This window comes from Perna viridis, chromosome 7 (genome assembly GCF_037379345.1).
Source record: "Perna viridis isolate PV_CMFRI_1.1 ecotype Kerala chromosome 7, ASM3737934v1, whole genome shotgun sequence".
NCBI lineage: Eukaryota > Metazoa > Mollusca > Bivalvia > Mytilida > Mytilidae > Perna > Perna viridis.
The window spans coordinates 4,902,503-4,929,276 of NC_142451.1; the positions used below are offsets into that span (position 1 = coordinate 4,902,503).

At 33.5% G+C, this 26,774-nt stretch overlaps 1 protein-coding gene and 1 pseudogene across 2 annotated transcripts in view; both read right to left on the reverse strand.

Annotated features, from left to right (window-relative positions):
* LOC148611049 (uncharacterized) overlaps nucleotides 1–11,714 on the reverse strand; it is a 38,270-nt gene extending 26,556 nt beyond the window's left edge. Inside the window, exon 1 of one of the 2 annotated variants that reach the window (XM_088591119.1) lies at nucleotides 11,676–11,714. The gene's annotated coding sequence lies outside the window, so the exon portion shown is untranslated. Of the gene's footprint in view, nucleotides 1–10,972; nucleotides 11,216–11,675 lie in introns of those variants that run through there. The other variant, XM_088591118.1, reaches the window with a different exon arrangement.
* Nucleotides 11,715–15,515: 3,801 nt separating this feature from the next.
* LOC148611050 (uncharacterized) lies at nucleotides 15,516–17,608 on the reverse strand (annotated as a pseudogene).
* Between the last annotated feature and the right edge of the window lie 9,166 nt (nucleotides 17,609–26,774).

Below are 26,774 nucleotides of genomic sequence, written 5' to 3' on the forward strand. Positions count from 1 at the left end.
CATATCCTATGTATTTTCATCATTGTTCTAGTATATTTCATATCTATGTACTTAGAAAACGAAATCCGATGCGATGTCATTTTTTCTGTCATATGATTGCATTCGATTCGATCTTTCCATATGCAAAAATTCAGAAAAATTCTTGGACGCAATATTTATGTATCTCCTACCTTTAAGAAATGGCTGAACGGGATATTGACAGGTTGTTACAAAATGCGGAATTTGAAGAAATACCACAATGGAAGGCAAATGATGCTGTAACAAATGTTGACAGACAAGGAGTCAAAGACTTTATAGACAAGCAGAAAAAGAAATCTGTATGTGAAGGTCAGCGTCAGCACCCGGCGAACTTTGAATCGTTACCACCACCCGTAAAAAAGTTCAAGCGAATACTTCCACTGGATTTATCATAGTTCCCAGGAATATAACTCAATGTGTTTTGAACTGTTCAACATATTTCCGTGTTTGGTGACAGTTATTGTGATTCCATTTTTCTTTCAAATAATACAAACAAACAATGCATTCCATTCAATTTTACTACAATTTATCAAACATTCATAAATTCATATTGCACTAGTTCATATATTTATTATGCATCATATTTGAACCAGTGCAATAAAACACATATAATGTTGTAAAATGCATTATATCCGACAAATTAGTATAGTGTTAACTGAAATATTTATTACTATATAATAAAAGGGTTCTTGCATGAATACTGGTGAATATTGTCCCGAGCAGAATATTATATTGCACGAGCTTGCGAGTGCAATATAATATTCTGCTCGGGACAATATTCACCAGTATTCATGCAATAACCCTATGTTATAAGACAATAAGTAAATAATGTTAATCCATGCGTGAATGTTAGCTTCTGAAAACTGTCTTTAATAGTATACTTCCAATACATTTTTTAAAAAGTGGCCTTAGACCTATCATCGGCACCTAAATCGAGAATGTCCAGCTTTTTATCAGTAAAAACCACTATTTACGATCTTTAAATTCAAAACAACCCTATGTACGGCCTAACATTTAAACAATAGCATAGCGAGAATATCACAATAAATAAACATTTATTAATAATTTTCAATGGTTATCAAAATAGAAAAATCAAAGTACTCATGTACTGAATCAATTTACATTGACTCTTTTAGTTGCCTTAAAATAGCAAGAACAGAGACCGACTTCTTGGTTATCAAAATATTTAAACAGTTATTGTACAGTAATTTTGCAAAGCCACTTTGTTCCGACATTGTTCCAACTTACACAATGGAGGCATATTATTCACACTTAAACACAATACCCATACTTTTGTAGAGACTTGAAAGTACGAATTTAGAGTTTACAATCAGTTTCATTTTGACCACATTTGTTCAATACACACTCAAATAATACCTTTACAATGCACAATTCTAGGTTAAGTGCTTTTAGTACTTCATAGAGGGGTGGCCATTTAACCTGGAATTGACTGTTGAGACCTTTTGCTTTGGGATACTTTATACTTATCTCCCTTTGAATTCATCTATATTCATAAAAATCACCAAGTTCATTTGTTCTCAACTAACTGTATTGATGAAATTGACAGGAAAAAATAGTTTATTACAACACAGTTACTACAGAATTCATCTTTCTTATAAGAATCAGAACTATTTTGCAAATTTAATAATTGTCAAAAACCTTGCCTCTTAAAATATATACAAGAAATAAATATTGTCGGTCGAGCCGTCTCTACACGTTTGAACACAGTAAGCCATTGACCTTGAGGCAAAGGTCTTATCTCATGAACATTGATTGTTGTCTGGAGAGAATTGGCGGGAAAGACCTTTTCAATTGTTCTGAAACAATTGACCTTTTAATAGCCCACTGAATTCAAATTCAATATTTTCAAGCGATAATGATGATAGTTTTAGTAACTCTCTTTTTGGAGGAATAGGAATTTCGAATTTACATTCTAGTATTTTAAGCCACGCTCTATTAACGGCATCTATTATTTCAGAGTGGTGTAAATTTGTGTACATGCTCGTAATACCAAGAGAACTCATTAATATATCAGAGGGTGCTTTGACACTTTCAAGCTTATTAATGAATGCAGTCGAGTTTTGTATACGCCAAGAACTGTTTGACGATTCTTTGTATAAAATTATCTATGTGTTCTGCTACTGTTTCCGATGGGCTTTTGCATAATGATACAATTAGCCTCCCAGGGATTTCTATATTTTGAATTTTGTTTATACTCTCTTTCTTTCCCTGTCTTTGGAGCTTAATTTATGTACTTTTGTTAGAAAATAAAGTCTACCTAATCGTGTTGATTTATTGCTCACCAGATATTTGTCGTCAATGAAACTGCTATCGTGTGATAAATAATTGCATTAACACTTTGTAATATTTCTTTTGTGTGAGATTCTTGAATTTGTTCACAATGTATTTGATCATGTAGTTGTTTTCTAGCTATTCTAGGATCTCCTGATCTAAAACAACCGTTGAGGAGTTTTTGTCTGCTTTTTTAAAGTATTATTCGATCATTCTGTCTTAATTTGTGCAGTGCATTTCTTTCATGCTTAAATAAGTTGTCTCGGAATGGTTTCGTTTGTATTTTATTTAATTCGATTCTTGTGGCAAAAATGTAGTTTTCAATTGCACAGTTTGCTGCATTCTGGCTTGAATCCAGTTTTTGTTTGGAAGGGATGATAATTGAATTCATTAGATCCACTGTGGAATAAATATTTACATGGCATTTTTCTACTTAGTTCTACAAAGTCTTGTATAAGAGATATTCTAGCATGTTTTGGTTTAGTACTTGGTACAAATTTCAAGCCTTTGGCGAGTAGTAATTTCTGATTATTTTCAAGGTCTTCTGTTGTGAAGATATCGACATACTTCGCCGCTTTCTGTATCTTTAGCATATAGTTCTTTTGACGTTTCCTTTTTTGTTTTTGTTTTTGTTTTTGTTTTTTTTATCTCTGAACTTAATTGACCTATTGTTCCATTTTGACATTATAGTGGATTAGATACGATCGAATTCTTTATTCGTTATAAATAATTTATTTTATTAGGTATTACCTTCTATTTTGAGATTCTTTTTCAACTTTTGAAAAAGAATTCTCTCGGGTAATAATCACACTTATTAATTTGCTTTTTTGATTTTCGAGATATTTTTTTTCTAATTGCGAAAGAGTGCTCTTATGCGAATGTTCTATTTGCCTATATATCCAATTTTGTTTCTCGAAATTTCCAATATTCTTGTGAGAAGTATCGAGATAGTTGTACAAAGCATCTAGATGCTTTTGCGAAGTATCTAGAGGCTTTTGTGAAACATCTAGATGCTTGTACGAAGTAACTAGATACTTATAAGAAGCATCTAGATGCTTGTAAGAAGTATCTAGGTAGTTGTGCAAAGCATCTAGATATTTGTGAGAAGTATCAAGATATTTGTGAGAAGCATCTAGATGCTTTTGCGAAGTATCTTAATGCGTTTGTGAAACATCTAGAAGCTTGTGCGAAGCATCTAGATGCTTTCGCGAAGTATCTAGATACTTTTCGAGAAGCATCTAGATGCTTATGAGAAGTATCTAGATAGTTGTGAGAAGTATCTAGATAGTTGTGCGAAGCATCTAGATGATTTTGCGAAGTATTTAGATACATTTGATAAGTATCTAGATAGTTGGGAGAAGCATTTACATACTTTTGCGAAGTATCTAGATTCTCGTGAGGAGTATCTAGATACTTGTAAGAAGCATCTCGATACTTGTATGAAGCGTCTAGATTGTTATACGAAGTATATAGATACTTGTTAGCAGTATCTAGATATTTGTTAGAAGCATCTAGATACATGTTAGAAGCATCTAGATAGAAAATAACATCTAGATGAAAATAACGCTATTTTGACATTAACGGCCACTCATACTATAGTTAGCACATGCTAACCAATAGATAACGGTAATTTCGTAAATCAATTCATATATAACGTTGTTTTTAATGAATTAACTAGAACTAATTATCAATAGCAAACGGTAATAATAATTAATTTTCCGTTATCTATGGGTTAACGGGTTGCTAACCCATTGATATTTTATTATTGATCACAGGTGATATTGTCAGTTACGGTCTGTTAACCCATAGATAACAGATGATAGTTAATTTCGCGTGCCATACATATACCATCAAAAGTTGTTCTAACGAAAACGCTATCCAGTTACATCATGCGCTAATGTTAATTAAGAGGTATCACTCGGTTAATAAAACTAAGCTTTATTTTATAGCCTAGTTGGTTGAGTGGCCTAAAGCGTTGGGTTTATAGCAGGTGGTGTTGTCATATAGATATCAGAGTAGAGAAGGGAATCCAGCTGCGGTAGCAGCCTCGCAGAACTTGGATTACATGTAGCTTAGACTTGTAAACAGTTTTGTTAATTTAAATGATTTATAAGTGGGATAGATCACAGAGTACATATTTTGCATTTACCACTGTTTAGTCATTGGGCTGCATGAGGATAACTTAACATGTATACATTGCTTTTCTTCATTTGTTATTTCCCCGGAATACTCAAAATGTCAAAGCATTGAGTAAAAAAAAAAACAGGGTTTTTTACCCAGTGGGATACAATATATAAGCAGGCTTGCACTTTTAAAGATAATTGCATGGAAAAAGGAGCTAGCATTTAAGTACCATTCTGGCCATTTTTGCCTCGAACATTTTAAATATATCTAGAAAACAACTATAAAGCTATTTAAATTTCTCCTGAAGCATTGGTGACGTAGATAATTTTTGACTGCTTATATTAGGAAAAACTTCGGAAAAAATTTCCCGCCATTTTTTCATAGTGCATTTTAACTAATTTTGACCTATAAATATCTTAAAAACGCAAACTTTACAAACACTATGACAGTCATTTCTGGAGGTTATGAGGTTATAAATACTTGGATGATGCAATAAATTATCTGTGTATTTTTTCTTCATGTGCCACACCTTACACAAATTTTGCCTGATTCTTAGACGGAGGAGTACTTAAGTAGTTGAAGTTGATGATTGGGGTGTACGATGGATCCTCACAGGCCATGGACTCCTATACATAGATTGTAACTCCGGTAAAAACCTCCCTCTTATTCAAAGTTAAGTAACTTTTGACGGTGTCCGCTAATTATTCGTGTTTACTGACGAGACTTTTTTACTGGAACTAGTATGTCTTGGTTTGTCAAATGACTGGGCGATGCATACAGTGTGTGTGTTGTTTACAGCCACACCATTGGGTAGCAGCTTGCTGTGAAAAGGAAGCAGTTTGTCAGTCTTCCCTTCCAATTATAGCCTATCATACAGTAAGACCTATGTGACCCAGATATGGGAACCTCCTCGAGGTGGCAAATGGTAACTGGGTACCTTGCGGCTCCAAGCTAAAACACAAGGTCTAGGGGGAGACTAGGCCCCGAAATGCCCGGCATGCCAGGCCCACCGGCGTGTGGATATACCCCTGATTCCTGCAAGCCTATGCTATCCAGCTATGGATAAATAGTCGGCTAGACGGAAGTCGTTAGTCTTGGATGACAATTCTTCTAGAAGAAGTGAATTCTGATATAAAACAAATGGCTAGATGAGTCATTAGGTTTGGATGGCAACTATGGAAACCTTGATAAAAAATCCCTTGCCCTCCTGGCAGGGGGTTAAGCACCGGCTTAATCACCTTGTCCTGTAAAAAAACTGTGATTACAGAAACTACTAAAGATGTTAATCACGCTTGCCCTTTAACGGTTGGAGCTGTGATTTTTCAAACTGCAACTAAAGGCCGCCATACAAAACAGAGAATGACATTTAATGGACCGAAGCCACTGTTTTTTGCCTAAATTAGTCACAAAAGTTGCCCAATGGAATGTCCGTACTATGTACGAGACTGGAAGATGCGCACAAATAGCCAAAGAATTGAGAAACCATAGTATTGATGTGCTAGGCATTAGCGAGGCAAGTTGGAATGAAAGTGGAGGGATAACACTGAGTACAGGTGAAGAAATTCTATATTGAAAAAAAAGAGAACTTTTATGAGAAATTGCAACACACTCTGAACAACACACCAAAGAGAGATATGAAGATAGTGATGGGAGACATAAATGCTAAGATCGGAGAGAACAACGAAAACAGGGAGAAAATAATGGAAAAACATAGTATTGGAGAAAGGAGTGAAAATGGTTTAAAACTGGTTGAATTTTGTGAGGCAAATGAATTGGTGATCGGAGGAAGTCTCTTCCCACACAAGGACTTTCATAAAGCAACCTGAGAATCACCTGACGGAAAAACGAAAAATCAGATTGACCACATCATGATAAACCAAAGGTGGAGAAGTTCACTACAGGATGTTGGAATTATGAGAGGAGCAGATTGCAACTCGGACCATCATAAGCTGCTGGCAAAAGTGAAAATCAAACTTGCCAAGGAAAAGAAAACTGAGACGAAGAGGGTTAAATACAACACCGATAAACTTAAAGATATAAAGAACAAAGATGAATTCCATTTAGAGTTAAGAAACCGAATTTCTGCACTGCACCACGAGGAACAAGAACTTCGATAGAGAATAGACTGCAGGAAGGGATATAATCAAGAATGCATGTGAAAAAGTCATTGGAAAGAGAACTAACAAGAAGAAAGATTGGATGTCTGATTACAGCTGGCAGGAGGTTGAGGAAAGACGTAAAATGAAAGAAAAAGTTAACACCGCCAAAACAAGAGCACATAAGAATGATGCCCAAGTAAAACACCGACCAAGAGCTGCGCAAAGAATTGAAAAAATCTTGTAGGAAAGACAAAAGAGATTACGTAAATCAGCTGACAAGAGAAGCAGGACAAGCAGCATACATAGGTGATATAAAGACACTTTATAATATCACTAAAACATTAAGCAGACGTAAAACATGCAAGTTTAAACCAGTAAAAGACAAAAATGGAATTGTACTCAATGAATTAAATGAGCAGATGGAAAGGTGACATGAGCATTTTAAAAATGTACTAAATAGACCTGAACCAGACCAGCCAGTAACATCAGAACCAGGACCAGAACTAAACATCAGAGTTGATAACATCAAGAAACATGAGATCAAGAATGCCTTGAAATCACTGAAAAAATGGAAAATCAGCTGGAATTGATGGAATACCGCCGAAGCATTAAAACTTGGAGGTGAAGAAATCTCTGAATTCTTGTTGAAATTGCTGAATAAGATCTGGGAAGCAGAAAGAATACCAACAGAATGGAATAAAGGATTATTAGTAAAATTACCAAAAAGGAGACCTAAGCTGTTGAGAAAACTGGAGGGAGATAACTCTTCTGCCAGTTGCAAGCAAGATTCTATGCAGAGTGCTTCTTAATAGAATGAAAGACGCTATTGATAAAGCTCTCTGTGACGAACAGGCAGGATTTAGACCAAATAGAAGTTGCACTGACCAGATTGCTACTCTAAGAATAATAGTGGAACAATCAGTAGAATGGCAATCATCCCTGTATATAAACTTTAAAGCCTTTGATAGTGTCAACAGAGATGGAATGTTGCAACTAATGAGACACTATGGCATATCATCAAAGATTGTAAATATTGACAAGACCCTGTATGAAGACTTTACAGTGCAAATAATACACGAAACATCTCCCACCGACCATTCCCATGTGAAAAAAGGTGTGAAACAAGGGTGTTTACTCTCATCGACCTTATTCTTACTGTTGATTGACTGGATAACAAAGCAGACATTTTACAAACCAAGAGGGATTCAGTGGAGTATGACGAGAAGGTTAGAAGATCTAGATTTTGTAGATGATCTCGCCCTACTGTCTCACCAGATTGAAGACATCCTAGACGAAACCAAAAGGTTGAATGACATTGGAGGGGACGACCTGGAAGAAGTGGAACAGTTCACATATCTAGGAAGTTTCATTAGTAAGATCGGTGGCACATATGAAAACATAAATGCCAGAATATGCAAAGCCCGTCAAGCATTCGCCATGTTAAAACCAAAAAATCAAACGTGCGTGCTTAGTGAAAACACCAAGGTCAAAATATTCAACACCAATGTAAAATTTGTCCTTTTCTATGGGTGTGAAACCTGGTGACTAACAACTGGACTTCAACATAAAATCCGGGTATTTATCAACAAATGCCTCAGACATATTTGTAAAGTGTGGTGGCCAAGAAAAATTATTAATGAACAACTTCTGGTTCGTATCAACCAAGATCCAAAATACCCACATTAAAAGAAGGTCATGGCGATGGATTGGCCACACATAGCAAAAACCGTATACCAGCATTACCAGAGAAGCGCTAGACTGGAATCATCAAGGACAAAGGAAGCAAGGAAGACGTCTTCACAGCTAGAAAAGAACAAGGCTGAAGGAACTGGAGACGATTGGCAAGAGCTGGGGTGAAGCGAAAAGAACGGACCAAAACAGAGTCAGATGGAGAGCAACTGTAGTAACCCTGTGCTCCACAAGGAGTGAAGAGGACTAAGTCAAGTAAGTCACAGATAGTCTTGGCATTAGAGCTGAACGGAAAATATAATAATAAACAATTGTGAATATTGCAGGAGATAGACTTTATATATTCGATAAGACTTTTGGACAGAGAGCCATCTGGACAGTGAATTTTTATCATAGGTTTATAGATCTCTAAAATGACCCCTAAACAACAAAAAATATCCATAAAATATGAAGATAATAGAAGGAAGCCTTTGTTACAAAAGAGGAGAAAAAAATTGGAGAAAATCCTTTCAAATAGTATCAGCCTGCATATACCTCGGGCATACTTCCTGTATCAGGTGAGAGGACGTGCCGCTGGAATAGGTAAATTTTTTCAACTTCAGAAGAAGTCAGGTGGTAGATTATGTAGTATACTACACTTTGTATGAATCATGCAAATTCAGTAATATGTACATATTTTATTGCCAATTAAGGGCCCATAGGGGGACTACATGAGTATACATTTTGTAAAATATACACAAAGAGGAAAAGAGCATTGAATCGTTAGAAAAGTACAATTACATAAAACAGTTATATTTATACATTGCTGCAAATACATTTTCCAACTGCACTAAGTATTTTCTGGTTTTCAGAAGTAAGAAGATAAATAAATTTTTGTTCATTATCTAAAAGATTGAAATTTGAAACTTCGTTTTCAACCAACTCAAAAAGAACCTTTCTATAATTAGAAGACTTTTAACACACTATCAAAAAATGAGTTGCATCTCCTACAGCATTTACCAGACATTTGTTACAAAAACGTTCATTTCTAGGAATGTTAGAGTATCGACCCATCTCAATCATAAGTTTATTAGCTGAAATACGTAATTTAATAAAAGATTTTCTTAGTTCAAAGTTTTTAATTTCAGCTAAATAATTCTCAAAACCAAAATACTTTTAACAAAGTATGTACATAAGTTGTCATTTTCAAATTTAGCAAATTAGCAAATTTGTGGAGCACCCACTATCTCTATATGTGTTGATCAAGTTGTTTTTTAATATCTTTTTGAATTAAACAAATCTTTAATTTTTTTGTCAATATTTAGATATTCTCTTATTTTAATTACCACAGAATACTATGACAATTTGTTGCTATGATGAACAAATAAACATCCTTCAAAAGTTCAAAATCAGTAAGGTTTTCTAGTCGATACCAGTAACTTATCAATGATTTTAAAACATCATAGTGCAGAGAAAATCTACCAAAGTCTGATAAAACAGCAAAATTGACTTTTTTTATGCACACCAAGAACACATAAAAAACTTAAGGTGGAGTTTCTCACACTGAAGAGTCTTGAAAAAATCATCTGCAACAAATTGACTGGAACATAGTTTTTTGAATGAAATATTGTAACTTCCCCAAATTTCTGAGTTATATAAAAGTATAGGTTTTCAGGCGCGGATCCAAGGACGCCCCCCCCCCTCTAAAATTGAACAAAATTTTTTTTGCATAAAATCTTGATTTTCACAAATTTTGTACACAATTTTTTTTTTAAATTCTATTTACCCCCCCCCCCAAACCTGAGATCCTGTATACGAATCTGGTTTTATTGTATGATCAAAAAGATGCATACTTGTTTGGACTCCAGGTCCAATACTTAAAAAAGTCTTTCTTCAGTTTATAAAAGGCTCTGAGTGCCTTATATATTCATTTTTGCAATATTAAAGCTTCCTGATGCTGAAAAATATGTACCAAGATATTTGCAAGAAGATACACACTCAACCTCCCATGTGATACGCCCCCAAAAGCCTGAAAAGGTTACACATTTTTATTTTTCTTAATAAGTTGCTTTATAGTTTTATATGCTAAAATGTATAATTATGTTCATTCCAATCAGTCTGCTCTTAAGAGATAATCCACATTTAAAATCCAATAGTTTCTATTATATTTCAGTGTCATTTACAGTTATCTCTTTCATTTTGAACTCTCATTAAATTCTATATCTATTTATATCTCTAGAACAGGGGTGATTTTGAGAGGCCACATGTTAATTTCTGTTAACTGTAACATTTTAAACAAAATATAAAACATAAAAATATGTAGGCTTTCCAACCATGAATAAAATTTTGTGTGATTCTTATGAGAAGTGTAAGGCCAAAAATGTGATCCGCCCTAATCAGTGACCTTCCGCAACGTTTTGAACTATTTCGTGTGTATTGGCTGTTCGAAAAATGACGTCGAAAATGACAATGTCATGTTTAAGCGAATACTGTGTTACATCCACTTGATGGAATTTTTTTCGATCTGGAAAATTTAGATCTGTTAAAATTAGTCTTTCTACTACTTTTCTTGTCTAGATTTTGAAAAAAAATAGGATTAATTTAATTTTTTTTTGTGCAAGAAATTACAATACAGACACGTGTTATTTCAAATTCAAGGAGTAATGATTGAAATCCATATGAAAAGGCCTCGGCTTTTAACATTAATTATGTTTGAGGGTTCTCATATGATGCAGTAAAATATTTCGCGAAAATAAAAATGAACTACTTACATTCAGTATTACTAACTTGAAAGCCGAACAACTCTTAACAAGTGGAGTATGATCTGAATGTCAAGGATGCTCTCATGACGTCACAACACGTTTTGACGCAATTTTTTTTCTTTTTTTTTTCCTTTTTATATATTTGTTTTGTTAATTCAGAGTATTTTCGGGAACGCCTTATGAGTAACAGACACTATGTATTCGATGAGAACATTTGACTTTTATAAAAGGGTAAGTGCTATAGAAATCCATTCTTTTTTTAACTTGAAAATAAAGCATGAATCTATACAGCCGGGAAGCCACGGAAATAGGAGAGTTCCACTCGACGTTTTTAGTCACGTGACTTTTACCGTCAAATGTTGACGTTTTTCGTGTTGCGATGAGACCATTAAATTATGTCTTTTTAACACTTAAATACAATTATTTTAACATAGCTATGTATTCAGATACAATCTTACGATGCATAAGAATAAAATTGTTTATGTTTTAAACTTTGAATAAAGAGGATTTTGAGAATATTGGATCAAAAATGTCAAGTTGCAATGGAAATCTGACGATAAATACTCGTTAAAATTAATAAGAGTTGCATAAAATGGACGAATGCTGGTCATTTGAATGTGTAAAATAGGTAACAAATCATTGCCGATACTTATAATAGTAACAGTTTTCTCATACATATTATGGGATGGATTTGTGTCAGAGATTTCCCTACCTGATTGTAAAATATCCAACGTCATGTCACCGGCATTTCTATTCTGTTCGGAATTCTCTGCTTTAGTCGATATGTTCGTTCGAAAAATGAATAAATATTTACTACGAATGAACATAGTTTGATTAAAAAGGGGGGCGTGAATACAATTTTGATAAGAATGATTATGTGCATTTATTTGGATAACAAGTTCCCATTTCATGTTTATTTTACTCATTTTTCATTGGATATGAAAACACTTGAGGTCATACCCTCTAGAGTTCTTCTTATAAACGAATGCTGCTTCACATAAATCCAAGGGCAACATGGGGTTCTGTGCAATTTTGTAGTTTTCTTTTGTGATATTTGGAAACAAAAAATATTCGTTTTTATGTGATTTTTCCTTCCATACTAATAAAAATAAAGGAGTACCAAAGGGATGTTCAGACGGCAAAAATTCATTAAAAAAGAAGACAAAACTCTTAGCTATAGACATTTAAGACAATGACAAAATGGAAACCCACAACAACACGTCTAAATCTTTTCCGACACCCAGTCACTTGAATAGAAGTAAACTCGTGTTCTTCGGAAAAGTGACCAGTTCCTGCTTGTTGCAGCACATCCATTGCTCTAGTTATAGGGAGGAAGAGAAAAATCTGACGAACTGACATCCATTTTAACCCTTTCAATGCGTGCTCTCTTTATCTGACCCTTTTATTTAAGTGTGTTGCGCTTATTATGGAATTTGTCTCCATCTGATATGAATGTGTTTTATACATATGTTCTAATGTATATTTTATATTTTTAACTGTGATGCAGTAACCTGAAATCTCTCTAGAAATTTTTGCCTTTTCCACATTTTTTATTTAATCTAAACTATTTGTGGTCACCTTTTTTTCTTCTTTTCTTTTTTCTCTTAAATTAACATTTTTACCACATAGGGTCGAAATATAACCCAGGTCCTAATTCTCTCTTAATGTGCAAAGATTGCAGTGGTTTGGAACCATGAAATCTGGTTTAATCAACCTTTTATCTAAAAAACCATTTCAGGACCTCTTTGATCTGCTAACACCCTATATACAAAGTTAAAATCAGAGGCTGCTATGTTTAGTTTTCTGTAAATAGCATAAAAGCAATTCAAATAAAAAATAAAATAAAAATCAAAATTTGCTAACTATGCCACTGCCACAAAATCTTCGTTTTGCATGATTCTAACAGAGACTAGGGGAAGGTTGGATCCAAAAAACTAGTTTAACCTTGCCACATGCAACATGTGCCTGTCCCAAGCCAGGAGTCCTTTTCATGTTTAATGTGTGTGTTGTTTTCTATGGATCTTGTTTCCTGTCCAGAGGGAGAGTTTTCCTTGGTGATGTTGAGATTAGTCCAAGGATCATATACATTTAGTTATATACTGGACCAATAGCAAGATAGCGAGCAGCGACTATGGGCTTTATTGAAGGCTGCTCACTGTCTTCTTTTGAGGATTTTGTAATTACTGTTGGTTTATTGAATTATGTCGTGTACATTTATTCCAAATTCCATTTAAGCAAGGAGAATCAAAGGGGCATTCATGTTCCAATCCTGAGAATTTCACCAAGGCAAAAGGTAAATAAAAAAATAACATTGTTTTTTTTTAACCTTCATTTGCAAAATTCATTGATTACAGGATGTTATCAAGTCAATATACATAAGAAACTTGTCAACACTAATTCATTTCTATTCTAAATCTTGTTCTATAGACTTTGAATATGAACTATGAATAAAAATTACAATAATAATCTGTTAATTCTGATATAATAATGCTTACTTCATTAACTAAGAGCTTTCTTCCAACAAAACTGCCAGCTATAGCCATTTTTACCAGGAAATGACAAGACAAAATGCACAGCATTTACAAAAAGGGGTACTAGAGGCGTTTCAATTCCAACTTCCCCAGACAGTATATGATGACCAGCATCACACAGAAAAGATGGGTACTGAAGGTGTTTCAATTCCAACTTCCCCAGACAGAACATGATGACCAGCATCACACAGAAAAACACACATACAATAAACAGTTTAGGTACTGAAGGTGTTTTAATACCAACTTCCCAAGACAACACATTATGACATAGCTGGCAGTATTTTAAAGATTATTTGCTTTAATGACTTGATTTCTTAAAAAGAGATATACCAACAATTTGTGTATTTATATAATTATTAAATCAATGTTTCTAAATATCATTTTAAATTGCATTAATGTTGACAAGCTTATATAAATTTTAATTTTTAAAGTTCTTTCTATTAGCTGACACATCATGTATTTCCCTGACTGCTTAAAATGGTCTCACTTACCTGAAAAAAAAAATATATAATTATGTATACATGTATAGGTAATGAATTAAACAATTTGAAGGAACTGTTTCAAAACAAACTATATGTATAAGATGTACTTGTAACTTTAAAATAGCTTAAAAATCAAACATAAAATCTAACATATGTACATGATTATATCATAGTGTATTAGTGCACCATAATTTTTAATATTAAGAATAAGTCATATTATTAATTCTTGTACATGTATAAATACATGTATGGTCTTTAACACTTAGCATGCAACTCAAATTACCTTGTTTAACAGTCATTTCTATCATATTCACCATTCATTGATACATATCACCAAACTCATTGGGCTCCATCTACAAGGTTTCTAAAACTATGGCTAACAATTCAATGATATTAATTAATTCAAAAACTACATTCCTATTATAAAATATGAAAACAGAAGACATGACTAGGATTATCATAAAAATCTGAAAACATAACACAGTCACATGACTAGGAATATCATAAAATCTGAAAACATAACAAATGACTTGGACTATCATAAAATCTGAAAACATAACACATGACTTTGACTATCATAAAATCTGAAAACACAACACATGACTAGGACTATCATAAAATCTGAGACTAGGAGTATCATAAAATCTGAAAACACAACACGACTAGGAGTATCATAAAATCTGAAAACACAACACATGACTAGGATTATCATAACATCTGCATTAAAATCTTTAAAACACAACACATGGCTAGAACTATATCTGAAAACACAACAGCACATGACTAAGATTATCATAAAATCTGAAAACACAACACATTACTAGGATTATCATAAAATTTGCATAAATTTGAAAATACAACACATGACTAGGAGTATCATAAAATCTGAAAACATAACACATGGCTAGGACTATCATAAAATCTGAAAACACAACACATGACTAGGATTATCATAAAATTTGCATAAATTTGAAAATACATCACATGACTAGGAATATATATCATAAAATATGCATAAAATCTGAAAACACAACACATGACTAGGACTATCATAAAATCTGCATAAAAATCTGAAAACACAACACATGACTAGGACTATTATAACTTGTATTCACCAAATTATTTTAAAATGACGAGGTCATCATAAAATATGGATAACAACACTATCTAAACCTGAAAAGTTCTAAATGCATTCATACAATCACATGATACATATACATCATGTTATCTGCATGTGAATAAAATCCAAGATCATCTCAGATTCATAGCTAGAACAAGAATGAAGAATAAAAACATAGTAAAGAAACTTGAATACATGTTTTCTTCTTCTATATGTAGACTTTGTAAAATCTCCGAAATTAAAAAAAAATGATATTCACAATATGAAAATATAGTCTGGCAGTGTTGAATCTGACAGTTAGGCAGTCAAATGTATTAGTTTAAACAGTATTTTATTCAAAAATATTGACATACATAGTAATGAATACAATAAAGGGATTGGAAAACAAGTGCAAAACACTTATATAAATTCCTCTCCCATAAGTAAATGTAGTTCGAAATGGTACATGTAAAAAATAAATCATTATTAGGCAAAGACCATACAATATCAGATGTAATTAACATACACATAAGTGAATATATGAAGACTTGAAGCCATATAATGGATCAGTAGAAGCCACACATTATTACACTAGAGAATACTAGTATATAGAATACTGTGTACAGTATCATAATGTAATATGATATAAGAGACTTAGGATTTGCCATGTCAAACTTCAAATTGACAAGGGAATATACGGACCAATCTCCATTATCTATTGGAATATCTGCATATGAAGAAACAAAACACACATTTCAAGATAAATGAAACTTTGGAAACCAAAACGTCTATTCAAGTACATGAAGAAATGAATTCTCATAAAAAAGAATTCATACATGTCAACTAATAATACAAGTACAGGGACATCTGAAAATGTAATTCATATATATGATATTTAATCTAAACATCCCCCTCCACATAAAGCCAGTAGTCATCATCAACCTGTTATCCTTCATTCTGGTTGTCAATCTGTTCTACAATCACTTCGTCATCTGACAACTCATCAATGTTGTCCTCTAAATCTGCTTCAATATCTGAAGAATCAAAACATTGCTCTTTCATTAAAGATACATTTTTACAATTAATACATTTGCAACCAGGCCCACAAAACCCTTCTGTATTTTTCCTACATTTGTATCTATTTGTCAAACATCCAGTCTTACATCCACAACCTTTTGTGTACCACTGAACAGTCTTTTCAACTTTTTGAAAATATATATCTAAATCCCAAACAAAAGATAATTTATTATTAGCAATATCCCATCCAAAATCTGTAAGCAAACCAAAAGAAATATTATTTTGTATTGATTGTTTCCAATAACTATATACCCAACAGCAACGCTTCCAATGTAGTTTGAGTGCCTCTGGATTTGGCATCATTTCCACTTCTGAAACCACACGTTCCCACTGCTTCTCACGAATTCCTGTGAGAAAAGATACATGTTTTTTTAGTTCATCTTCTTCAGATATTGAAGAAAATAAAGCTTCTGGACTCACATAAGGCAAGAATGCTGAGCAGTGTCTAGTAAAATATAAAGAACCAATCAATCTGCAAAAGGATAAAAGTAGATTTGGTGAGTTCACATCTGTAAAGTCATTAGAAACAATGAAAGAAGCATATTTTCTAAAAAAACATCAAAAAATGTCTTCTTTCCGAATCCTCTAAAATAAGACACAAAATCACAGCCACTGTAAATATAAACTAGCTGAATATAATCAAGAACTTGAGGTATATTTTGAAGTTGAATGTCATTTAAAATGAGCTCTGTCGGAACATTCATGTTAAGGAAGGTACAGTCATAAGAAGAATCTTTCAGCTGAATGAAAACAGACTTATTTAAGGTTAGTGTGATTGGCATTCCAATTATAAAAATATCTGTATCAGGACTGTAAATTATAACTTGGTCGGTCAGGGAAACAGCAGTATGTAACCAAACCCTTGTGTCAGCTTCTTCGTGGTTACCATGAACCAAGTCATAATCTTCAGTCCTGCCCCTTGAAACTGAAAATGCCTTGTCAGTATCACTTCCATCAAAGCCACCAGCTGTAATAAATATAAAATCATGAAAGTGATCAGCAGCTAGAGCCAGAAAATAAGAAGACAAAAAGTTTATCTTCTGTTGTCTAACTGCTAATTAGAAGGAAGTAAAGTATCAGGTGTTATGGTAGAATGGAAGACTGCTTCTTGGACAACTGTGTCCCGCCTACTTCTTTCTATGTCTTTAGGGCTTACACCATTTCTATTGGGATGGTCAAACACCAAATGAACTTCACTGACCTTATATTGCTGAACTGATCTGGTTACCCATCTCTGAAACAAAAATTCAGCATACTGACCAAAAGTTCTGTGAGTAGGAAGAGGATTTGAATTTATGATAAACATACCATCAATAACCACAGAAGTTTTGTTAGAATCAAGATCAGGTAATTTAGAATCAAAGGCTTCTGAATAGAGACCTTTGAAGACAGAAACTGTAGAGGACTTCGGTCCCTTTTCTGGAACACCTTCAGCATTACACAAAGCTCTAGGCATATGTCCTAATCTATGACAAGCCAAAGTGGACAAAATTCAACATTTTGTAATATTAGAAAACATACTTTTTTAATATTACAAAATCATTTTTCAATATTAGAAAAGACTTTTTAATATTATAAATTCATTTTGTAATATTAAAAATTCCTGATTCAGTAATATTATAAAACATCACACATTTTGTAATATTACAAATTGAATTTGTATTATTAGAAAATGAATTTGTAATATTGCAAAATCAGTTACAGCTTTAATATTACAAAATGATATTCTAATATTAAAAAATCGTAATTGAATACAAGAAGTCCATTTTCTAATATTAAAAAATCGGTTTTTTTATATAATAGAAATTCAATCGATTTTTTAATATTAAAAAAGAGTTTTGTAATATTAGAAAATGAATTTGTAATATTAAAAAATCATTTTTAATATTAGAAAATACTTACTTTTGTCCACTTTGGCTTGCCATACTAACCTTTCTTATGCCGGGCACAGGTATGGTGAATATGTCGAGACAACAACTCCACCAGGATGAAAATGTCAGCCCAAGCCTCTCCCCACCCCAAACCACCCCCCCCCCCAACAAAAAAAATGAACGACGAGGACTCTTCAGACTACAGGGCAGGCTGCAGCTGGCCCCAAATCATCAAATGTACCTTTTTCTGCTCATTTGTTCGTGATTTTAATTCTTCAAGTTCGTGCGAAATTTTTCATTTTTGAATGAGTAATCAAGGGAACCAAGGTTATAGCGGTAATCAAAAGAATGTAATCCAGGGACAAAGACCAGACATGGAAAACAGACATACACAACAAAGAACATAAAGTAACTAAAATCATACGTACAAAGTAACAAAAGTAAATGAGCAACTTGGACTCCACTAAAAACTGGGAGCATGGATCAGGTGCACCGGTAGGGTAAGCGTCCTCTGCTTTTCTAGAAACACCCGCCGAGTTGCTCATAAAAAGTCAAGTCCGGGGTACGATTTTTGTCAAACTTACCAACTTACAACGATCCGACAACAAGGGTTCTACTTTTCAATTGTGCCAATGCCTCCGATTTTTTTGTGTGAAATTATCACGAATGTTACACGTCTAGATTATTACGCACCCTCGATTTCTCATGCAAAGCAAACCTCATGATTTACATTTATTTCAACAAACCCTTGTATGAAATTGAATTTATCATTACAATTATTTTGACCCATTTTGACGAGTTTTGGTTAAAGTTTTCTGTTTCAAGTACTTACAGCATAATTTTAAGGAAAAATAAGAAGTACATGTACTACTCCATGCGAAGCTAATGGACGTCAAGGAAAACATTTTTGGCACAAATTATTAAAACAAGTTGTGGAAGTTTCTCAGAAAATTTGTTGTCCAATTCACAAACTTTAAAGGAATTAAGTTTAATTCATGAAAGTCTTAAATCACATCTTACACTTAGAAATCGATGGTAAAGGAAAACTATTGACCAAAATTTACGAAAAACGTGATGACTTTTCATTCAGAATTGTCAACTTTCCTTTCATCTGTGGCAACATCCCTTCGGCACCTGCGTATGGAGTGTTCATATCACAATTCATACGTTATGCCAGAGCTTGCCGAAACTACGCAGACTTTTTGTATTGCGCTAGAACTCTAACAAATAGGCTTCTGGAACAGGGTTATGTTGCTACAAGATTGAAGTCATCACTACATGGGTTTTATGGTCGTCATCATGAACTCGTGGATCGTTATGGTGTATCCATCTGCACCATGAAAACTGATTTATTCAACGGGTCATAGTTTTCCTTTCCTCGTTTGTCTACCCCGGACTTGACTTTTTATGAGCAACTCGGCGGGTGTTTCTAGAAAAACAGAGAATGCTTACCCTACCGGTGCACCTGGTCCATGCTCCCAGTTTTTAGTGGAGTCCGAGTTGCTCATTTGCTTTTGGTACTTTGTATGTATGATTTTAGTTACTTTATGTTCTTTGTTGTACATGTCTGTTTTCCATGTCTGGTCTTTGTCCTTCGATTACATTCTTTTGATTACCGCAATGACATTACTCTTACAGTGAACAAGCACACCCATTAAGCGGCTGTGAAATAGCAATGTAAACTTAAAGGTAGAACGGTACTGTTCATTACTACTATGGTTCTCGCTATGATCCTGGTTAACTTACTATTAACCAAACGTAAAATTAAGAGTTGTATCAAACTTGAATGTTGTGTTGATATTTGTCTAATTTGTTGTGGGTTCTACCTTTACGGTCGTATCAAACTGCAACCCGGGAAGCTTAACATTCCTTGTTGAATTAGAATTGGTTAATATAATGTTGCATCATATTTGTAATAAGGATGAAACTTAAAGAAATTTTGATTGTGGGTATTATAATGTTTATACATTTACATGTACATAGATTCAATAATGTTCATGAGAAAGAGGTCTGAGGTGCATGCTTTCAGCTTTACGGAAAGATTCATGTCTACACCAGATTAGGTTGATCCTAATAAAATTTAATAACAGGATGAAGAAAGGTTTGTGTTGAGTTTGGGGTTTTGGAGGAATGTCGCGTAGTCCTCTGACCAACCAAAATTGTGTCGGGATGTTTCTCGGTGCATCATCCTGTACACTTTGTGCACATGTGTAGTTTAATTGCCTTTACTATTAAAAAAAATCGGCATAGTTTTAAATTTCGTAAAACATAGAATTAGAGACAGTGTGATTGTTACACAAAAATAAGAAGGTCGGACCTGAAAGCGTGAGAAAGGAATTTAGAGTAAAACGTAAATGCATGGAATAACTTAAAACAAAAACGAAATCTAACGACGTGGATACAGAACTTATCGTAAACTCAAAGACTAAGTGTTGTTTAACTGACAATTTCAACAGAATCAGGATAAAACAGATTTTTACGTAGTTTCCGTATTTTGACGGAGAGAAAAAAATCTGCGAACGAAACGTTTTAAATAAAAGCCATTCTCAACACTACCATTGACACCTCAAAGGCAAGAATTAATCAAATTTTCAGATTTTTGCGAAAAAAATCCTAGTCAAGTCAAGTCAAGTAAACTTTAAATTCGACTTATCAAACAAGAAACATAAGCTCTGTAGAGCTTTTAAAATCGACATAAATAAACACAAGACATACACATAAACTTAAAGCAAGCACATAAAAAGCACTATAATAAAAGCAATGCAGACTAAATTTAAAAGCAGACGCTACTAAGCAGCTAAAAGCATTAAAATTAACATGCCAGCAAGATTAAAATAATAAATGAAAGATTTTAAGGAGACGATGTTGAAACTGTAAGTTGGGTAGGCCAAACTATTGGCAAAAGGAGCAAGAACATCCCTCCACCTCCCACTTATTTATCAAACTTTTAAATTGATCAAGTGCCATTTGGAAGTTGGTTCTACAGTTTAGCTGCCCCATAACTGACAGAGTGCAGGCCATACCTGGCTGTGTTTACTCTTGGTAAATAGTGAGAAAAGTGTAGTTAAAAAATATTTTTTAATTGTTGACAAGCCTTTTGGCAGGATTATACAGGTAAAGTTTGGTATAATTATGTATGGCAAGCCTTCGATGACCCGACTCAATTTTTTTTTCTATGCATTGTAATTATTACAGCTAGAAAAAAAAATCCCAAATTTGGCATGTTGGTAGATATACGTTTGACGGACTTGTGTATTTTTATCCTGATTTTTTTTTGTGATCAAACACAAAGCGTGATCCAATTTTGATTAAACGAACCCCCACTCAACATCATTTCAAGTTCTCGTCGCGGTAGGTTTCTGTCTGATATAGAGGATTTGTCCCTCGATACTTTCCCACATATGATACGTAAAGACAGACATAAATCTGGAGGTGGTATGTACTAGGGTCACAGAGTTTTAGTAGTGTTTGATTGGTTCTTGAGTGAGTTCATACGGTTGATTTTGTATTCATGAATTTAGGTTTCGAGCTGGACAGACGCTCATAACATTAGTTCAGCTGTATATCGATTCAGTTCCATGCAGTCTTATTCATTTATTCCCAGTTAACAATAACCTTCGACAGAAGACGTAAGTAGCACTATTCTTTTCTATTCCATTTTTACAATTAACGATGTAATTAACAGGATAAAATTAAAGTACACTTTCATGGCTAAACCTCTACGCTTGATTGCACTACGGCATGTTCGATTCCTAACGCCTGTGTGACCTATTGTTATGAGTGTGATAGGGACAATCCAAGCCACGATAAAGGTTTATTATTATTTTATAATTACCAGTAAACAAGATTTTATATTCCGTAATCGCGCAGTTTTGGCGCGTAAATATTTTTTTACAAGTATTGTATCAAGTTACGTACGATATTTTCAGATACTGGTTACGACGGCTCGTAATTGTGAATTCTACATTATTTGTATTTTATCAGCAATACACACAAAGCTTAGTGCAGAATATATACTTATAAATGTATTTGTTTTAGGGTATTGAAAAATTACCATAAAACTGGTGTCATGTAAACAGGATGTATTTCAATCCACAATTGGTAGGTACTTTTATATTGTTTGTAGATTATCGCATATAGAATTTCATAATGGAGTTATCTCCGTTATTGATACACATATATGGTCATGAGTACATAGCACATGAAACTAGATAAGTACATTACGGACTATTTTCAAATAGATATATGTAAGCGTGGTTTTATAGATTTAATTGACATACATGTAGCTGTACTATTAAACACTATTCCCCTGTTAACAAATGTCTCAGATATTCAGTCACTGACGAGTACGGTGTACGAGGACGATGAAAAATCATCGTTTTAATTGAACACTTTTGTTCTATATCAAACATTAAAGAAGCAAATAATCCTCTACCAAACATTGAGCGAAAATCAAATGATGAAATATTTACCATAAATATAGGACGTTCCGAAATAATAGATGTTATCCAAATTTTAAACCCGAATAAGTCATGAGATGCTAAAACAAAGCCCAGAAAAAATCTCAATCCCTTTACAGATAATATTTAATAAATCCATTATATATTGCAAATTTCCCTTCAGCTGGAAGACCGCAAACGTGACTCTGACTTTTAATCAAAGTACGCAAGTACTGAATCAATTTATATCGATCGTTTAGATTTTTACGCCGCGAATAATCGTCATATTGTAAAAATCGGGGATAAAAGAAAGAACAGGGATCGAAATCTACAGTATCTAGAAAACGAGCTTATTGTTGTAAATGGTTAACATTAATCTCTTTGATTGCTTTTTGAATTCACCATTCTGACTACGAAGGACACTAAAGAAAAAACACACACTAAAATTCATGATGTATAGTAGCAGTGCACCGATTTGCGTAATACCCAGGTTCGATGTCGGTTTACATGAAACACCCAGATGAATTATCACAAAACTCTCCGATATACTGCATAATTGAGCTACAAACTACTATTTGGCCTTTCCCAGTTTCTAAATTTTCAAGTCGAAACTCAATTTATATATCGACCTTCAGATCGAAAATGTCTGTCAAATCATTCAAACTTAACCATAATCATTGAATGACACAAATGCTGTCTTCAGATACATGTATGCCCCTCTCAACAAAATAGATTTCTAGGTTAATAAACTATACAGCACAAGTGCTGTAAGTTACCGCATAGACACATGTATCATGTGAAAGCGCTTAGTTTCCGGGCACATAGTCCAAGAGACACGTACGCGTACATTAATAGAATATAATTTCAACAATAATATCTGGTACAGGAAACACTATAGTCATGTACTTTTAAGGTCCTGGAACAGTTCTATCATCATAACACATGGACAAAAAGCCCAATGGTTATTACAAAAAGAAATATCAACGGACCACAGACTAACATCATTCCTGAGATATGCATTATCGAAATTTCTATGCCATCTTCTCAGCATTTTTTTTCACTTGTTATCTCCGGGCTATAGATGTCTTGAGGCGAAAACCGTTATAATAAAGAGCTTGGCAGAGCATGATACGACCGCGTTGATCGAACCCTAAACAATTGAGGCAAGTGTTGACACAATATTATTCTTTGACACACTTAAGCATAGGGACTTATATCTCATTATAGACTCAACAACTAGTTTGGGCACAATATTAATAGCACAAAATTTGAAAATTAATTGAAAGTTTTCAAAATCGGACCGATTTTTGTGGGTGTTGCACCTTTGACCCTTTTAACTCGAAAACGGTGAGAAATATCTGAAATCTGATAGAAAAACGCAAGCAGAATAAAATACGGAAAAAAATAAAATACACATGTAGTCGATTTTTTGAGCGTGTGGCCCTTAGACGTGCATCAACACGGTAAGATATATCAGAAACCTGATTGAAAAATTCATAAAGAAACCAATAAAAAAATCAAAATTTTGAACTAGAAATTCGGACTAGAAACAAAAAAGTTTTTTTTATTGTCGTGGTCCAATTTTATACCCTTTATTCCAAAACGTTTATAGATAAGCCTACCCTGTAAAAAAATGAAAAAAAAAAAAACAAAATTTCAAAAGGAACAGATTGACAAGGGATTAGGTGATACATCAGGATGGATTCGGGGGTTAATGCTACCCTTTTGTTAAAAAAAAAAAGACAAAAAAACATGAGCGGCAATTAATTTTCTGGAACCCCTCTCTTTATTCAAGTTTCTTGATCGGAACCACTACTCGACATTCCTCTTTATATTTCATTGTTATGATTGATGACTATTTATAATTTCGAAGGATATTCATTTCTAGCTTACTATCTATCAAATGGTTTATTATATGTCTAAGAATAAAGCATTACTAGACAACTTGAATAGATCGACACTGAACGACTGGTTTATTCGGGTAAATACATAGAAATAAACATATATTGTTAGAAGTTAGGGGTCTCAACTATTTTTAATTGGATCGTTATTAATACAAACAAAATAAATCAGCATTTTAAGTTCGCAGTAAAATTTGTTTATTGGATTTGTTTATTGGCGTAAATAAAATAGAATTGAATTTGATATATTAAAAATACATACAACGTGGACCTAACTATCTGCATTTGAACTTTACGGGGTATGCCGATTGAACTATTTTCCTGCGGCAGGGTAAGATAATCGCAAATGCTATCAGTGTTTACAAATCTTAAAGGCTCTTGCGACTGCTATATCAATTCTGATCTTCGATCTAAATTGATAAAAATGGGAATACCGCTTTACCGTCGAACTACAGACCTATTTCTTTGATCAGCTACAATCACTTGTTTGAAAATAAACTTTTGTACGAATACCAAAGCGGGTTCCTCCCTGGATATTCAACAGTGCACCATTTTTCAGTGCTTTATAACTCTGTTCTTGATGGATTAGCAGTTTCTTTTATTTTGACTTCTCGAAAGCGTTTGGTAGAGTGTGGCACAAAGGTTTACTGCATAAATTGAAATCATACGGCATAACTGGTGACCTTTTATAATGGTTTAAAAGTTATTTTGAAAACAGGGAACAAAGAGTTGTAATAAAAATATAATGTCCCCCTTTGCGATGTCTCAGCTGGAGTTCCACAAGGGTCTGTGCTAGGTCCTCTATTATTTATCATTTTTACAAACGATATATCTGAAAAGATAATTTCTTTGACAAGACTTTTTGCAGATGATGCATCATCTGGAGTTTCCGGAACCGATCCTGTACATATTAAATCTATCATAGATCCTGATCTTGCTGAACTAGACGACTGATCTAAAAAGTGGTTGATGACGTTTAATCAAGCAATTCCAATTGTTGACTCTCATAAACACTTAGGTGTAACATTTAGTCTAAATAGTAAATGGAATACTCACATTGACAACATCATAAAAATTGCTATGAAACATATCACATTCAAATTCAGTGCCCCAATAGGAACGAAAAACAGTTCAAATGATTTAATTAAAAAAAAACAAAGTTTGAATTGCAAGAAAACGCATTAGATAGTTCTTGATAATTTGATTTATGTCCTGTACGAAATTTTGAACATGCCCGGTGTATTTTGGCAGTGAATTACGGTACTTCTGGACACCCATGTTGAATAATAATAGTTTCTCATACAGTTATTCAAAACTGCGCTTAAAATAATAAACTTCGATAGATAAATAATAAATTCACAACACGAAACAAATATTTTGTTAAGAAATTGTTATCTTTTTTTAAGATACTCTACATTTTATAACATCTATTAAAAAAAATAATAAAACAAAATGAAATTGAAAACAAGTTTCCTTTACTATTCTTTGGAAACATAATTAGCAAACGATGAAGGCCAATTTAGCAATCTATTTCCATTCATACATCTTTTAGGTGATACTTATTGTGTATTCAAATCAAATTGGAATGTTTGTAAATAGCTTAACGTGAATGGCCGACTTTGTAACGTAATTCACTTATAACAGTGTCATATAATCCATGGCTTTCTTATGCTTTAATTGGAACACATAACAGAATTGGAAGGTTAAACACGAAAAACAACTAATTGCAATATTTTGGCAGGTAATATTTTCTGGTATACTTTCAAAACATAAGATGTTTGATCAACGAGTAATCATCTAGCAGAAATAATTATAATGTCAAAATTAAAATGTAACGTAATTCACAGAAACAACTTTTCGCTGTTATTGTAACGTCACTTGAAAGAGTAATCAAGCTAGAAAACCAATATTCTAGCGGAAATCAAAAGAATGTAATCCAGGGACAAAGACCAGACACGGAAAACAGACAAACACAACAAAGAACATAAAGTTACTAAGATAATACATGTACATACAAAGTAATAAAAGTAAATGAGCAAAACTCGGACTCCACTAAATCTGGGAGCATGGACCAGGTGTACCGGTAGGGTAAGCGTCCTCTTTTATTCTAGAAACATCCGCCGAGCTGCTCATATAATGTAAATTCCAGGGTAGACGAAAGAGGAAGGGAAAACTGATACGTTGAACAAATCCGTTTTCATGGTGCAGGTACGAGAACACAATTAATTCCCCTTGGTTTTCGTTGTATACGAATATAGTTCCAACTTTGGTAGTAGGTACCTTCCACATTTTTTCATATTTTTACTGGAAACTTATTTGCTGAAGTTTTGCCTCTAATTGGTAGAAAATAGGTTAAAATTACTTGGGATTTTTTTTCATTAATCAATTCTGACTAAAAGTTGTGATTTGGT